The following is a 16896-nucleotide window of genomic DNA, read 5'->3' on the forward strand; positions in this document are numbered from 1 at the left end:
CAGTAAATCTTTGACGAGGGCTGTTTGGTTAAAGCTGGGAGTGGGGCTGAAGGTGAGGCCTTTGGATAGGACAGAGGTTTCGGATTGGGAGAGAGGTTTGGAGGAAAGGTTAACTACTGAATAGGGGTGTTGTGGTTCCAGATTCTGTTGATTGGAATTTTGAGGTTTTGGAGGGAGTGGAGCTGGAAGTGGGAGATTGAGTAGATGGGAGAGACTGGGTTTGTGTGCAATGAGAGGAGGTTGAGGTTTGCTGGAAAGGTTGTGAAGTGTGAGTGAGTTGCCTTTCCGGAGGTGGGAAACCAGGAGATTGGATAGTTTTTTAAGGTGGAGGGTGGCATGCTGTTCTAATTTGCGGTTGGCCTGTAGGAGGATGGTCTGAACAGCCGGTGTGGATGTGGGAGAGGAAAGATTGAGGACTTTTATTAAGGATAGGAGTTGACGGGTGTGTTGATTGGCTGAGTGGATGTGTAGGTGAAGGATTAGGTGGGTGAGGGCAATGGATTGTTCAGTTTGGAACTGGTATAGGGACTGATGGAGAGAAGGGTTGCAGCCAGAGATGGGAACTTTAAGTGTGAGGCCTTTGGGGGTGATGCCAAATGTCAGACAGGCCTGAGAAAATAAAATATGGGAGTGTAATCTGGCTAGGGCGAAGGCATGTTTGCGGAGGGAATGTAAATAAAACTTAATGGGGTCATTGTGGAGGTGTTGTGAGGGTGACATGGTACTAGAAGGTCGAAAGAGTATATGAGGCTGAAATGAAAATGAAAATAAATATAAAAATATATGGAGAGAGATAAAGGTGAAGCAGAAAGCAAATGGAAATCAGGTGTGAAAAGAGGCGAAAAGGGGTTGGTTGATCCTGTGGTGAAATAGTGTAGATAGCTAACGATGTGCATAAAGGGTAGGTGGTTGTGTTGCCGCCAAAACACGTTAAAGGGTGGAGAAATTCGGGAAAATTTCGAAAAAACTACGTGAGGATGTATTAAAAGTAGTGGTATGGTGGTGGCAGATTATGGAAATGAGGCTAACAATTGTCTGATGGAGAAATAACGACGTTAAAACCTGTGGGAGCGGCTAAAAACGATCGGTGATGTGAAAAAACGGAAATGGAAATAAAGCAAAAGTTATTAAAACTAGCCGAAAAGGTTGTTTGATAGCTGAAAGGAACTGTTTGTGAACTAGAAACGGTAGATTTTATAGCAGTAGCGGAAAAAAATTTTTTTTGGTTATGGTTTGGAAGTGGGTTACGTATTATTACGTATTATTGAGTATATATCGGCGGGATAAAATTGTATAGTGGATTACGGTAAAAAGGAGAAGGTGAATACAAAGTGAAACTACTGGCAAAAACAGAAGGAGGAAATAAGACGACAGAAAAGACTTCGAAACGTGACAGTGACAATAACAAACGTAATTGTTGGGTTCAAATTAATGATATGAATATAACAGAGGGAAACATTCCACGTGGAAAAAATATATCTAAAAAGAAAGAAAGTGATGAGACTTACCAAACAAAAGCGCTGGCAGGTCGATAGACACACAAACAAACACAAACATACACACAAAATTCTAGCTTTCGCAACAAACGGTTGCTTCATCAGGAAAGAGGGAAGGAGAGGGTCCTCCAAACCTCTCTCCCAATCCGAAACGTCTGTCCTATCCAAAGGCCTCACCTTCAGCCCCACTCCCAGCTTTAACCAAACAGCCCTCGTCAAAGATTTACTGTCCTACACCCGTACTCTCTGCTGGAAATATCACTTTGCCACGAAGAAAAATGATCCTAATCCTACTCCTAATGATCCAACTCCCCAAGACACTATCCAAATTGAACCCTGCCTGGAACAGTTCCGTCCTCCGTCACAGCGGGACTCACCTCCTCTTCCTCAAAATCACCCTCTCCTAACCTTCCAGGAATTTCTGACTTCCAGCCTTGCCTCTCAATCCTTCTTAAAAAACCTTAATCCTACTCCCAACATCACCACTGCTGAAGCCCAGGCTATCCGTGATCTGAAGGCTGACCAATCCATCGTCATTCTTCCGGCTGACAAGGGTTCCACGACTGTGGTACTTGATCGTCGGGAGTATGTGGCTGAGGGACTGCGTCAGCTTTCAGACAACACTACTTACAAAGTTTGCCAAGGTAATCCCATTCCTGATGTCCAGGCGGAGCTTCAAGGAATCCTCAGAACCTTAGGCCCCCTACAAAACCTTTCACCTGACTCCATCAACCTCCTGACCCCACCAACACCCCGCACCCCTACCTTCTACCTTCTTCCTAAAATTCACAAACCCAATCATCCCGGCCGTCCCATTGTAGCTGGTTACCAAGCCCCCACAGAACGCATCTCTGCCTACATAGATCAACACCTTCAACCCATCACATGCAGTCTCCCATCCTTCATCAAAGACACCAACCACTTTCTCGAACGCCTGGAATCCCTACCCAGTCTGTTACCCCCGGAAACTATCCTTGTAACCATTGATGCCACTTCCTTATACACAAATATTCCGCATGTCCAGAGCCTCGCTGCGATGGAGCACTTCCTTTCACGCTGATCACCTGCCACCCTACCTAAAACCTCTTTCCTCATCACCTTAGCAAGCTTCATCCTGACCCACAACTTCTTCACTTTTGAAGGCCAGACATACCAACAATTAAAGGGAACAGCCATGGGTACCAGGATGGCCCCCTCGTACGCCAACCTATTCATGGGTCGCTTAGAGGAAGCCTTCTTGGTTACCCAGGCCTGCCAACCCAAAGTTTGGTACAGATTTATTGATGACATTTTCATGATCTGGACTCACAGTGAAGAAGAACTCCAGAATTTCCTCTCCAACCTCAACTCCTTTGGTTCCATCAGATTCACCTGGTCCTACTCTAAATCCCATGCCACTTTCCTTGACGTTGATCTCCACCTGTCCAATGGCCAGCTTCACACATCCGTCCACATCAAACCCACCAACAAGCAACAGTACCTCCATTATGACAGCTGTCACCCATTCCACATCAAACGGTCCCTTCCCTACAGCCTAGGTCTTCGTGGCAAACGAATCTGCTCCAGTCCGGAATCCTTGAACCATTACACCAACAACCTGAAAACAGCTTTCGCATCCCGTAACTACCCTCCCGACCTGGTACAGAAGCAAATAACCAGAGCCACTTCCTCATCTCCTCAAACCCGGAACCTTCCACAGAAGAACTCCAAAAGTGCCCCACTTGTGACAGGATACTTTCCGGGACTGGATCAGATTCAGAATGTGGCTCTCCAGCAGGGATACGACTTCCTCAAATCCTGCCCTGAAATGAGATCCATCCTTCATGAAATCCTCCCCGCTCCACCTAGAGTGTCTTTCCGCCGTCCACCTAACCTTCGTAACCTCTTAGTTCATCCCTATGAAATCCCCAAACCACCTTCCCTACCCTCTGGCTCCTACCCTTGTAACCGCCCCCGGTGTAAAACCTGTCCCATGCACCCTCCCACCACCACCTACTCCAGTCCTGTAACCCGGAAGGTGTACACGATCAAAGGCAGAGCCACGTGTGAAAGCACCCACGTGATCTACCAACTGACCTGCCTACACTGTGAAGCCTTCTATGTGGGAATGACCAGCAACAAACTGTCCATTCGCATGAATGGACACAGGCAGACAGTGTTTGTTGGTAATGAGGATCACCCTGTGGCTAAACATGCCTTGGTGCACGGCCAGCACATCTTGGCACAGTGTTACACCGTTCGGGTTATCTGGATACTTCCCACTAACACCAACCTGTCAGAACTCCAGAGGTGGGAACTTGCCCTTCAGCATATCCTCTCTTCTCACTATCCGCCAGGCCTCAATCTCCGCTAATCTCCAATTTCTATTTGCCGCCGCTCGTACCTCACCTGTCTTTCAACATCACCTCTGCCTCTGTACTTCCGCCTCGACTGAAGTCTCTGCCCAAACTCTTTGCCTTTACAAATGTCTGCTTGTGTCTGTGTATATGCGGATGGATATGTGTGTGTGTGCGAGTGTATACCTGTCCTTTTTTCCCCCTAAGGTAAGTCTTTCCGCTCCCAGGATTGGAATGACTCCTTACCCTCTCCCTTAAAACCCACTTCCTTTCATCTTTCCCTCTCCTTCCCTCTTTCCTGACGAAGCAACCGTTTGTTGCGAAAGCTAGAATTTTGTGTGTATGTTTGTGTTTGTTTGTGTGTCTATCGACCTGCCAGCGCTTTTGTTTGGTAAGTCTCATCACTTTCTTTCTTTTTAGATATATTTTTTCCACGTGGAATGTTTCCCTCTGTTATATATATATATATATATATATATATATATATATATATATATATATATATATACACACACACACACACACACACACACACACACACACACACACACACACACACACACACACACACACACACACACACACACAAGCAGACATATGTAAGGGCAAAGAGTTTGGGCAGAGATGTCAGTCGAGGCGGAAGTACAGAGGCAAAGATGTTGTTGAATGACAGGTGAGGTATGAGTGGTGGAAACTTGAAATTAGTGGAGGTTGAGGCCTGGTGGGTAATGGGAAGAGAGGATATATTGAAGGGCAAGTTCCCATCTCCGGAGTTCAGATAGGTTGGTGTCAGTGGGAAGTATCCAGATAACCCGGATGGTGTAACACTGTGCCGAGATGTGCTGGCCATGCACCGAGGCATGTTTAGACACAGGGTGATCCTCATTACCAACAAAAACTGTCTGCCTGTGTCCGTTCATGTGAATGGACAGTTTGTTGCTGGTCATTCCCACATAGAAAGCTGCACGGTGTAGGCAGGTCAGTTGGTAAATCACGTGGGTGCTTTCACATGTGGCTCTGCCTTTGATCGTGTACACCTTCTGGATTACAGGACTGAAGTAGGTGGTGGTGTGAGGGTGCACGGGACAGGTTCTACACCGGGGGCGGTTACAAGGGTAGGAGACAGAGAGTAGGGAAGGTGGTTTGGGGATTTCATAGGGCTGAACCGAGAGGTTACGAAGGTTAGGTGGACGGCGAAAAGACACTCTTGGTGGAGTGGGGAGGATTTCGTGAAGGATGGATCTCATTTCAGGGCAGGATTTGAGGAAGTCGTATCCTTGCTGGAGAGCCACATTCAGAGTCTGGTCTAGTCCCGGAAAGTATCCTGTCACAAGTGGGGCTCTTTTGGGGTTCTTCTGTGGGAAGTTCTAGGTTTGAGGGGAAGAGGAAGTGGCTCTGGTTATTTGCTTCTGTACCAGGATGGGAGGGTAGCTGCGGGATGCGTAAGCTGTTTTCACATTGTTGGTGTAATGGTTCAGGGATTCAGGACTGGAGCAGATTCGTTTGCCACGAAGACCTAGGCTGTAGGGAAGGGACCGTTTGATATGAAATGGGTGGCAGCTGTCATAATGGAGTTACTGTTGCTTGTTGGTGGGTTTGATGTGGACGGATGTGTGAAGCTGGCCATTGGACAGATGGAGGTCAACATCGAGGAAAGTGGCATGGGATTTGGAGTAGGACCAGGTGAATCTGATGGAACCAAAGGAGTTGAGGTTGGAGAGGAAATTCTGGAGTTCTTCTTCACTGTAAGTCCAGATCATGAAGATGTCATCAATAAATCTGTGCCAAACTTTGGGTTGGCAGGCCTGGCTAACCAAGAAGGCTTCCTCTAAGCGACCCATGAATAGGTTGGCATACGAGGGGGCCATCCTGGTACCCATGGCTGTTCCCTTTAATTGTTGGTATGTGGCCTTCGAAAGTGAAAAAGTTGTGAATGAGGAAAGATGTTTTAGGTAGGGTGGCAGGTGATCGGCGTGAAAGGAAGTGCTCCATCGCAGTGAAGCCCTGGACATGCAGAATATTTGTGTATAAGGAAGTGGCATCAATGGTTACAAGGATGGTTTCCGGGGGTAACAGATTGGGTAAGGATTACAGGTGTTTGAGAAAGTGGTTGGTATCTTTTATGAAGGATGGGAGACTGCATGTGATGGGTTGAAGGTGTTGATCTACGTGGGCAGAGATACGTTCTGTGGGGGCTTGGTAACCAGCCACAATGGGGCGGCTGGGATGGTTGGGTTTGTGAATTTTAGGAAGTAGGTAGAAGGTAGGGGTGCGGGGTGTCAGTGGGGTCAGGAGGTTGATGGAGTCAGGTGGAAGGTTTTGTAGGAGGCTTAAGGTTCTGAGGATTCCTTGAAGCTCCACCTGGACATCAGGAATGGGATTACCTTGGCAAACTTTGTATGTAGTGTTGTCTGAAAGCTGACGCAGTCCCTCAGCCACATACTCTAGACGATCAAGTACCACAGTCGTGGAACCCTTGTCGACCGGAAGAGTGATGATGGATCGGTCAGCCTTCAGATCACGGATAGCCTGGGCTTCAGCAGTGGTGATGTTGGGAGTAGGATTAAGGTTTTTCAAGAAGGATTGATAGGGAAGGCTGGAAGTGAGAAATTCCTGGAAGGTTTGGAGAGGGTGATTTTGAGGAAGAGGAGGTGAGTCCCACTGTGACGGAGGACGGAACTGTTCTCCCTTAAAACCCACATCCTTTCGTCTTTCCCTCTCCTTTCCTCTTTCCTGATGGAGCAACCATGGGTTGCAAAAGCTTGAATTTTGTGTGTGTGTGTTTGTGTTTGTTAGTATCTCTATCAACATACCAATGCTTTCGTTTGGTAAGTTACATCATCTTTGTTTTTAGATACAATTACATTATTATATTTTCAAAAACTGACTATTTTTGTTGTTACATTAGTTTTTCACATGATGGACTAAAGTGAACAATCGATATGGAGTGAGTGCAATCATTGATTCATGAATAACTGTGACATAAAAAATAAATTTATCTTTGCATTGAACAATGCGACCTATGTTTCTATGTTCTTTGGTAATCACTATGTTGTTGAAATTTCTATTGGGTGTATGGATGAGTATTATGTGTATTGAGAGTAAATACAATAAAGTATTGTCTATTATTATAGTTGTGTGTATTACAAGTGGATGCAGAATTCCCCTAAAGGGATGAACTCGTACTGAACAGTACATAACATGTTCAACTGTGCGCACAGCACAGTGGATTCCAACACAACGGCCATGAAGACACAGTGCCACAGTCCGCCATCTACCAACAACAGTATCCTGCAAACAACTGCTCTGAGTGTCAGCACAGGCTCAGTTAATGGCAACAAGAATTACAACATAAGCATTGCACCTTTCCAGCCTACCAGGGTGCAGTTTTGGGTAATACTTAATACTTGTGGAGATCATTTTATGGTTACATGGACTCGTATCTGATACATAACAGTTTACATTGATTATCTCACATTTGGAGTTAAATGTGATCAAACAGTTAGGTGATGTTTTATGTCGACAATCTTATGCTGTGTTTAAAAAAAACTAATCCAGCATTTTATACTACCACCAGAATCAAGGTTACAAAAAATTACTGAGTGTAAAACGTGTCAGCAATTCCCCATCCCAAGTGCTTCACTTGTTACATGCAGTGTCAGGTACTGCTACCAGAATAGTCTCTAACAATTTTCTGGATTTGAAGACTGCCACAAAACATGAGGTCCATTCTTTGTGCTTTTACAGATCTCTCCTTTGATGAATTTTCATGCAAAGTGGATGCTGTTACAATTGTGTGCATGGATAATACAACCTGTGCCACTGTGAATGAGGTTATGGCTGCACATGGTGACCACAGCTACAACAGGGACCCCCGACACATGCATTGCAGCAGCATAGACACAAGACCCGTGAGCAGAGCCATCTATGGGGCAGTTGAATGAAGTAGCCAGACTAAATTCTAGGCCAAAAAGGCATATCAACAACGATGGGGTTTGAAATGAGAACAACCGGCAATGTGGAAACTGGTTTTGGTACCAGAAGTGTTTTGCTAATGCAGTGAGGCAGTGCACAAGCCCCAGCACATACCCAAAAATGGCGACTGATGCCTGTAGGCTCGCACACTTGTCAGGATTTTTCACAGTAACTAAAAGACAGAAAGAATGCAAAGGTTTCAACTGTTACAGATTCCACTTTATTCATCAAAGAGAGAAAGTCTGGTCCACCTTCTTCAGTTGACACTGGTTTAGTAATCAGTGTTTATCCGAGAATGCCGATTGATTCTGGCAAAATTTGAAGATATTCCTTTTCTCACAGCTGCCAAAAGTTCTGCAATCTGAACATGTGGGAGGAAAACACTAACTCTATAATTAGATGACAACTTCCGCCATACATAGATATTTGTATTGCTGAAGAGACTGGGCCAGTTTTAGGAGCAAATTTTCTCTGACATTTTTCAATTGTGCCATATTTAGTGCTTTGATGCATAGTGCAAAGACCTCTCTCTCTCGAACTCACTACAGCATCAGAGCGCATACTGCGCGACTCCACCTCTACCTGTCATGTGAAGATTTCTGAGCTAGCCCCCTCTTCCTCATTGATTATACAAAAGCTGTGGTCACTACTGTATGATGCAGAGCGCACACAAGTGCATTACAAGAGAAGACACTGGACACCTATTTGCACAAAACAACTGGAAGCATTTGGAGTTGAGAGAGACCTGCAAGGTACTTGAAGCACAAATTTTTAAAATACAAGGACTGCATTCTGTGCAAGGATCAACTGTTTCTGAATTACAAAATGAATATGCTAAACTACAAAGGAAAATTTTCATATCGCAAAAAGAGTTGGACAGCACGTGTGAACAACTGCGGCACCTGCACTGCGCTGCAGTGTTGCCAGAGGGTGGCCAAGCGTCTCCCCTCTCTTCCTTCTCCAAGGCCACATTTGTGTCGTGCAATGATCTTGGCCAACAGCTACTGCATGAGTTTCCTGTGCTGACAGATTCAGTGCTGGCTAAGAGGAACAGAAGTCATTCCACTTGACACAGGTCAGCCGGTAGCTTTCAGTCCTCTATACTTGCCTTCCAATGTATTATCTGCAGAAAAAAAGGAATTTGATAACATGATCACTGGTGGAGCCACATCAAGATCAAACAGTTTGTGGGTGGCCCCATTGCGGATGGTAAAGAAGAAAAATGGATCATGGAGAATCTGTGTAGACTGTGGGGATTTAAATGCTTGCACTATTCCTGACCGGCATCTTGTGCCTCACATAGTTGACTTTAAAGGTAATATAGAAGGTGCTTGCTATTTCACTGTTGTTGACTATCCTAAGGTATTCTCACAAATACCTCTGACTCTGAAAGACAAAGAAAGGCATCTGTGACTACATCCCAACTTTTTGAGTACAAAACTGTGACTTTTGGTCTGCAGAACACTGCACAAACTTAGCAGTGTTTCATGCATTAGGTCCCAAATGGCCTTCCATTTGTGTTCTGCTACATGTTAGGGCTCTCGGAAATCAAACAGGATCACATTAAGGCATCTGTTTACTTTGTTCAAAAGACTAGATTACGATGATGGTATGATTAACAAGGACAAATGTGTTCTTGCAAAAGAAGATGCAGAGTTTCTTGGCTACACCATACCATGCCATGGTATCTCACCACTTCCCGAAAAAGTGACAGATATTGTTAACATGCCCCCTCCTCATACATTTAAAGGCCTTAGACATTTCCTGGGGATGTTAAATTATTACAGAAGCCACTTGCCACATTTGGCAGAGCTGCAGGGGCTGCTTAACAAACTGTCTCTGGTAAAAACATATCTGGTAGCGGAAAAGTTCCGTGGACTCCTGAAGCTACGTCAGCATATAGCGACCTAAAATATTCATTGGCAAATGCTAGATTGTGGCACATCCTGTTCAGAATGCACCAATTGCTTCGTGGGTTGTCGCATGTCGGATGGCACTGGGCGGCGTGCTACAACAATATGTCACAACAAAACAGCAACCTCTCACTTTTTTTTTTCCCAAAAACCCATCGGTACAGCAGAAGCAATGGAGCGCATTCGACAGTGAACTTCTGGCAATATATCTACCTGTCCAACATTTCTGACCATCCATGACTATCCACTTCAAAATGATTGGCCCTTGACTTTGAGCTAATATTCTGATCGCATGGCATGATGAACATTGATGTGTTATACCTTACCATAATTTTGGAAATGTCTACTTTTATTTGGAATATGAATATTATATTTTAGTTGAAAAGGGGGGCATGCATGGTAATATTTAAGAGAAAGTGTGCTTTTTTGACCTTTTTTTAGTGAATGTCAAATTTGGGAAGTCATAGAAGTCAAACCACGATTAGGAGAATAATTTCCTTTCTACATATTAAAAATACGATCATACTCAACTTCCAGTCAAATTGTCATTGCTTTCCAATCAATAGTTTTTTCCTAATAATGGTGGGTGTAGATTGCTGCAATTTGCCTAATGATGATACATATTAACAAGATGAAAAGCATAGATGCAAGCTCTGTTGTTGCCTTTCACAGCTGTTGTGTTTTTATGCACATAAATCTACATAAAGTGCTAATATCACATCTTTAATTTATTTGCTTTTGCATTTCTATGTGCTGCATGCTCACATGTGCTATGTTGGCAGACCTCTGAACAGTATTTCCACTTCATTTTTCATTGTTGCAGTGTTTACAGCAAGGCTTCCCATCAGATACGAAACAATTGTGCTCCCATTTGTTGTTGTGTGAGGCAGTGCTCATGACACAATTAGTTGCCTTGTACTTTTGTGAACCCATGCATCATTTACGGAGCTCTGAAAATTCTATGGTGATCAGTGCACATGCTTACTTTGTGGTGAGGCCAAAAAGAATGAGCTGTGAGCAATTCTATATCATAGCCAACAAAGAGAACTTCTAGCCAACGGCATTGTCTCAGTGGTAACACCGGTTCTTGTCAGATCACCGAAGTTAAGTGCTGTCGGGCTTGGCTAGCACTTGGGTGGGTGGCTGTCCAGTCTTCAGAATGCTGTTGGCAAGCAGGGTGCACTCAGCCCTTGTGAGGCAAATTGAGGAGCTACTTGATTGAGAAGTAGTGGCTCTGGTCACGAAAACTGACAAACAGCAGGGAGATCGGTGTGCTGACCACATGCTCCTCCACATCCGTATCCAGTGACGCCTGTCGGCAGAGGATGACACAGTGGTCAGTCAGTACTGTTGGGCCTTCTGAGGCCTGTTTGGATGGAGTTTAGTTTTTAGTTAAAGAGAACTTTTGAATGTCTCGGTATTAGTGGAAGTACAGTGAAACAAATTTCAAGAAAATATAGGGAAACTTCGTGTCTTGTATCATCAAAAAAAAGTCATAAGAAGAAAAGTCCACAACTTCTGAGTGGAAAAGCAGTTTCCAACAGTGGCAGCCATATTGTAAAAGCTGAAGACTAAGGTGGAAGATTTTCCTGATAGGAGTGAAACAACCCTTTGTCTTGCTATTCAAAAATTGGCTTCAATATAAAAAATAAAAAAAACATCTATGTGCTGATTGAAAATAACCAAGTAGCAAAAAAAAGTAGATGAGGTCTTGCAGGAAATAAGACACTGATGCTACAATGGATGGACTACTTATTACATTGATGAGGGTTGGTGTGGTGTAAATCGTTAAAAAACGTTTGGTTGGCAGGAATGAAAAAATGCCTTATGTATCAGAAAATGCCTGTGATTATCACAGAGGAAATGTTCAAGAGTAGAATGGCTGGAAAGGAGGATTTCAAACACCATCCGGTTCTAGAAAAATAATTATAATGTGCCACATTGGGAAACAAGTGGGTTTGTGCAAAATGCAGGCTTATGTTTTATTGCACAAAAAGTAGGTGCAGATGATCATTTTGAAATAAATGCCAGACTCTAAAAAAACTGGTTTAGAAGCATTCCAAAAAATCACAAACTGATCTCTGATTGTTTCAGATCAGGCTCCATATCACAACACAGTGATAAATACAGTATTGCAAAATCTGTCTACAAAATAGAGAAAGAATTCTATTATTGAATGGGTGGAAAGCAGCAATGTAGAGCTTCCATCTAATGCCACGTCATATGAGGAATTTACCATAGCTGGTCTACTGGTACATGCATGACTGCACTTCAGGGTACAGCAATACCTGGAGGAATTCAGTGACTCATGTACACAAACTTGAAATCAGGTATGCGCAAAGAGCCCACTGTCCTGGCATATCACTAGAACTGTTGCTGATCCAAGTAGACAGCTGCAGTAGCAGCAGCAAGACCTTAGCCAGCAGCAAAAGTGATTAAGGTAGGTTTGATTTCAGTCATCATTCTTTACTGCAAAATTTATTTGAGCTAATTGGCTTTTCCATTTCCTGTTGAAATGTGCTATACAACTGTACATTTAATGCGAGCTGCTTGCATGTCGACCATTTATTTTCAGTTTCCCATATTATTCCCTTCTACTCTCAACAAAAACTGAATGCACCAGTGCCATGCTGGAATGCAACTACAGTTTCCATTCTTTGCCAACGAACTGGTGCTTATGATACATTACAACAGCGTGCTGGTTTGACAACTAACAGACTCGCATATATTGCAGCTACTAAGACAATTGCTTTATGAACACTTAATTAACAAACACAAGGAGTATTTATTAGCTAAGACATAGAATGTAACCAACAAAATTCAAGCTTAACAACAGTGCCTTCACCGTCACAATAGCTTCAACAGTAACCTCAATCACAGCATCTTGCATTTGACATTATTGCAATGAAATGAGTAATCAGAAAATACCGAAAATCTGTCTGTAAATAGGATGAGATTATCTTTAAACTGTTGAAAGGAATTTTTTTACAGTCTGATTTTTAGGCATCCTTAAATGTGACACTCCCTGAAAAAAAGCTAGCAAAAGCATTATTTCTCTTAAATATTACCATGTATGTCACCCCCATTTCAACTGAGATGTATTATTCATACACTGAATGAAAGTGACATATCCACAATTCTGGCAAGGTGTAACATATCAATGTTTGTAATGCAATGTTACCAGAATACGAGCTCAAAGTCAGGGGTCAATCATTATGAAATGGACAGTAGAGGGACAAGTATTTACAATTTTCACAGATCATAAACCTCTGACTTCCATATTCCAAAGTGTTATTGACCTCAACTCACCACATACAATTCGCCAAGCAGAGTTCATTGCCCAATTGTCCACAGACGTGCAACACATTGCAGGACAGGATAATGTCATGGCCGACTGCTTGTCTCACTACTGTGTGACATTTCCCATCATTAACTGGTCTGACGTAGCAGCAGAACGAGATATAGAGTGTGTCCTTCAGCACTGCTGGGCCAATACTGCAATGGCAGGCCTGTGCCTTGAGCGCCTGCCACTGCACAACATTAGACAAGGGATATGGTGTGACACTTCGGGATACAACTTATGTCCATTTACCCTAGCAACGTGGCAATGTGCAGAGTTCGACACCTTTTACAACCTAGCATACAGCTGAGGAAAAGAGCTACTGCTAAGTTAATATCAAACACAGTTGTTTGGCCAGGAATACAGAAAAATTACCTCGATTGGCTCAAAGTAGCATGTGATGTCAAAGTTGTAAAATCTCTTGCCATAACTTTACTCCAGTGAATGACTTCCCATCACTGTCACCTTCAGGGAGATTCTCACACTTACGAGGGGTGGTCAAAAAATTTATAGCCCAAGGTAGTTACCATAATGTCTTCTCCCACAAACAACACCACCAACTTTTATGGTGACCCTTTGTAGGTATGCAAATCGAATTTCACAGCTCCATCTTCATTAGTTTTCCCACAAGGTTGCATTGTATACCATAGTTTAAGCAAAATTGCGAAAATCGAGAGAATCAAGAACTGTGCTGTGATTAAATATCTTCATTTGAAGGGAATGATGCCCAAGGAAATTGCAGAGGATGTGCAGAATACATGTAAGGACAGTGCTCCATCTTATGCAGCAGTGAAAAACTGGATGTCCAACTTCAAACATGGAAGAACACATGGGAAGATGTGCCGAGGAGCAGAAAGCCTGTCACCGTTGCCACTAATGAAACAGTGACTGCAATTCAAGATATGATTTTCCAGGATCATTGAACAATACTGCAGCACATTTAAATGACATTTGGAATTTCCCTTGGGCATGTTCATGACAGTGTTGTGGATATATATGTTGGGAATGCAGAAAGTTTCATCTCAGTGGGTCCCGAAAGACATGAATGCAGATCAGAGACAGGAGTGTGTGCAGTGTTGTGAAAAAAGTGTTGTGAAGAAATTGTTCACCAATTTGAAGTGGATGGAGATGGCTTTCTTGCAATGTATGTGACTTTGGTGAAATGTGGGTGCACCACTTAGATCCTGAGACAAAACAACAGTCACAACAATGAAAACATCCTTCATCCCCTACCCAAAAAAATTTTAGACTCAAAAATCAGCTGGCAAGGTGATGGCATCAATCTTCTGGGATGCTGAAGGGGTAATAATTATTGTGGGCTACTTGCAAAAGAGAGTAACTATCAATGCATCATACTATTGTGCCTTCTTGCACTGTTTGAAAGAAGAGATAAAGAAAAAATGGCACAAAAAATTGGCTCGCAGATATCTTCTGCATCAGAACAATGCATCGGCGCAAAAAGCCTTCGAACACTGGAAACTTTCCGTGACTGTGAGCTTGAATTGTTATATCGTCTGCTGTATTTACCTGATTTGTCTCCATCAGACTTTTTTCTTTTTCCAAACCTAAAAAAAAGACCTCAAATGATGACAATTTGACAATGATGATGCAGTGATTGCTGCTGTGAATGCTTTGTCGGACTCAAAATCGAAGACCTTTTATTTGAATGGTTTGCAGAAGTTACCTTAGTGTGCCCCCAAGTGTATTATTGTACAAGGGTATTATATTGAAAAATAAATTGGTATTATGAAATTTCCGTCATTCTTTATTTGTTAGACTAGAAACTTTTCGACCCCCTCTCATATGCATGGATATTGTATGTCCTCTTCCCACTTCAAAAAGCTTTCATTTGCTGGTATCATGGTAGATAGATTTATTAGGTGGCCTGAGGCTGTCCCTGTAACAGATATTTCTGCAGTGTCTGTTGCCCATGTGTTGATCTCTAGTTGGTTCTCCAGGTTTGGCATTCCTCAAATTATCACTGCTGACAGGGGTAGACAGTTTGAATGTCAAGTGTTCGAGGAGCTCTTGAGATTATGCAGATGCAAACTACAATCTACCACCCTGCCAGTAGATGGCTGGCCATGCAGAATTTTGGATGATAGCAATATCATTAGTACTCCTAGGCCTCCACAGAGTAATTAAAGAAGACTTAGGCTGTTCCTCTGCTTAATTAGTCTGTGGAGAGCAACTGAAAGTACCAGGCAAATTTTTCTTGTGCTCTCCCCTTCCCAGTCTATATGTTAGGAAAAATGCCCCATTTTTACACACTCTGCAAACTCACATGCAACTCCTCAGACGTGCCAATCCTTCATGATACAGAGACAAATATATATGGCTCTACCTTTACAATATTATTTTTGACTAAACTACCTTGTGCATCTGATTGTTTGAATAGTGGCTCAACAGCAAGTTCTTTTCCTAAATTCTAAGGTGTAAACACCATTATTTAAATTTAAAATTTATTTCTTAATTCTATAAATATATTATTAGCAATGTCAGGTCTATCGCCCACGTCTTTCCTTAGTTCACTTTTTGATGCCTCAATTCTGCTACCCAAGTCTTTACTGGTTTCAGCCATAATTTTATCACAATCACTACTTTGTTAGTCATGTTTCTCACCTAAAATCTTCCTGAGTTGTTTAAATAAATTGTTGTAATAATGTCCACAGTGACAATGTTCCACACAATTGATTCCAGTCATTTGCTTTGTCACATTACTTATCCATCCATGTGGTTGCATTCTCATCCAATAATGTTGGTAGTGTCTTACATTTTTATAATTTTGTTCAGATTACTTTTTTACCCATAATGCATACCTGAAATTTAGAAGTTGTTTAGCACATCTGACCTTACATTTTCAGCAGATCACAGCTCCTCCAACCAAACTGAAATATTAGCAGGTTGAATTGGTGCACTTCACTACCTAACTTGGTGTTGGTCGGCGGACAATGGTTAGTGTAACTCAATAACTTTTAAAGCTCCTCTATTGGAAATATTAACTGTTCTTCTTTTTCTTGGATTGTCAGGCAATTTGTGACATATTAACTATGAAATGATATACTCAAAATGCAGAATGTTACTTTAAAACATTTAATACATATTTCTAGCATCACATGACACAGTATTGACACCACAAAATCTGTTTCAACAATGAAGCATGTATGGTCACCAGCACACTTCTTTTATAATTTTACAGTAATTAGAGTTGAATCCACATATTGTTTTATACTAAATGCTGACAAATTACAACTGAGCTTTTACATTTCTGGATAGCTTGTTGGTTAATACAGATTTGTTTTTCTGTGAAGTTTGTATATAATAATAGTGTAACAGAATTACACTGACTACCTTACATAAATATAAGACCTCCATGCCCAAATAGTGCTTAACTTAAAAATACTAATTACTTCAGTGTTATGTAAATTTTGATGTTCATAGCATGTCTTTGGTGTAATTGTGTTGTTTTATTTGATACATATACTACTTTTTGCACTATTATTTGAAATATATCACTAATTGTATTATTATTATTATATTTTTTATTATTATTATTATTTTTTTTTTTTTTTTTTTTTTTTTTTTTTTTTTTTTTTTTTTTTTTTTTTTGCAAGTCAACTACAAAAACAGTATTGATGTAAATTTGTTGAAACCGCATAGTAGGTTGACTAATTACATCCGAAAGTGTCTGCTTTATATCAGTGATGCAAGTACAAAACATGAAGGTTAGATGTTATATGCAGACATTGTGATGTGCAGAGGTATCAGATTTCAGTTTATGTTTCATCAATGTGTTGTAATGTATTGTTGCATTCTGCCACATTACAGTCAGAAGA

The 16896-nt window shown here is 42.0% G+C and overlaps 1 protein-coding gene across 1 annotated transcript in view; it reads left to right on the forward strand.

Annotated features, from left to right (window-relative positions):
* The window catches only part of LOC126213343 (plasma membrane calcium-transporting ATPase 3-like), a 548976-nt gene that overhangs the window by 479244 nt on the left and 52836 nt on the right, over positions 1-16896 (forward strand). The gene's annotated exons all lie outside the window — the stretch shown is intronic.

The sequence above is a fragment of the Schistocerca nitens genome, chromosome 11 (genome assembly GCF_023898315.1).
Source record: "Schistocerca nitens isolate TAMUIC-IGC-003100 chromosome 11, iqSchNite1.1, whole genome shotgun sequence".
Taxonomy (NCBI): Eukaryota; Metazoa; Arthropoda; class Insecta; order Orthoptera; family Acrididae; genus Schistocerca; species Schistocerca nitens.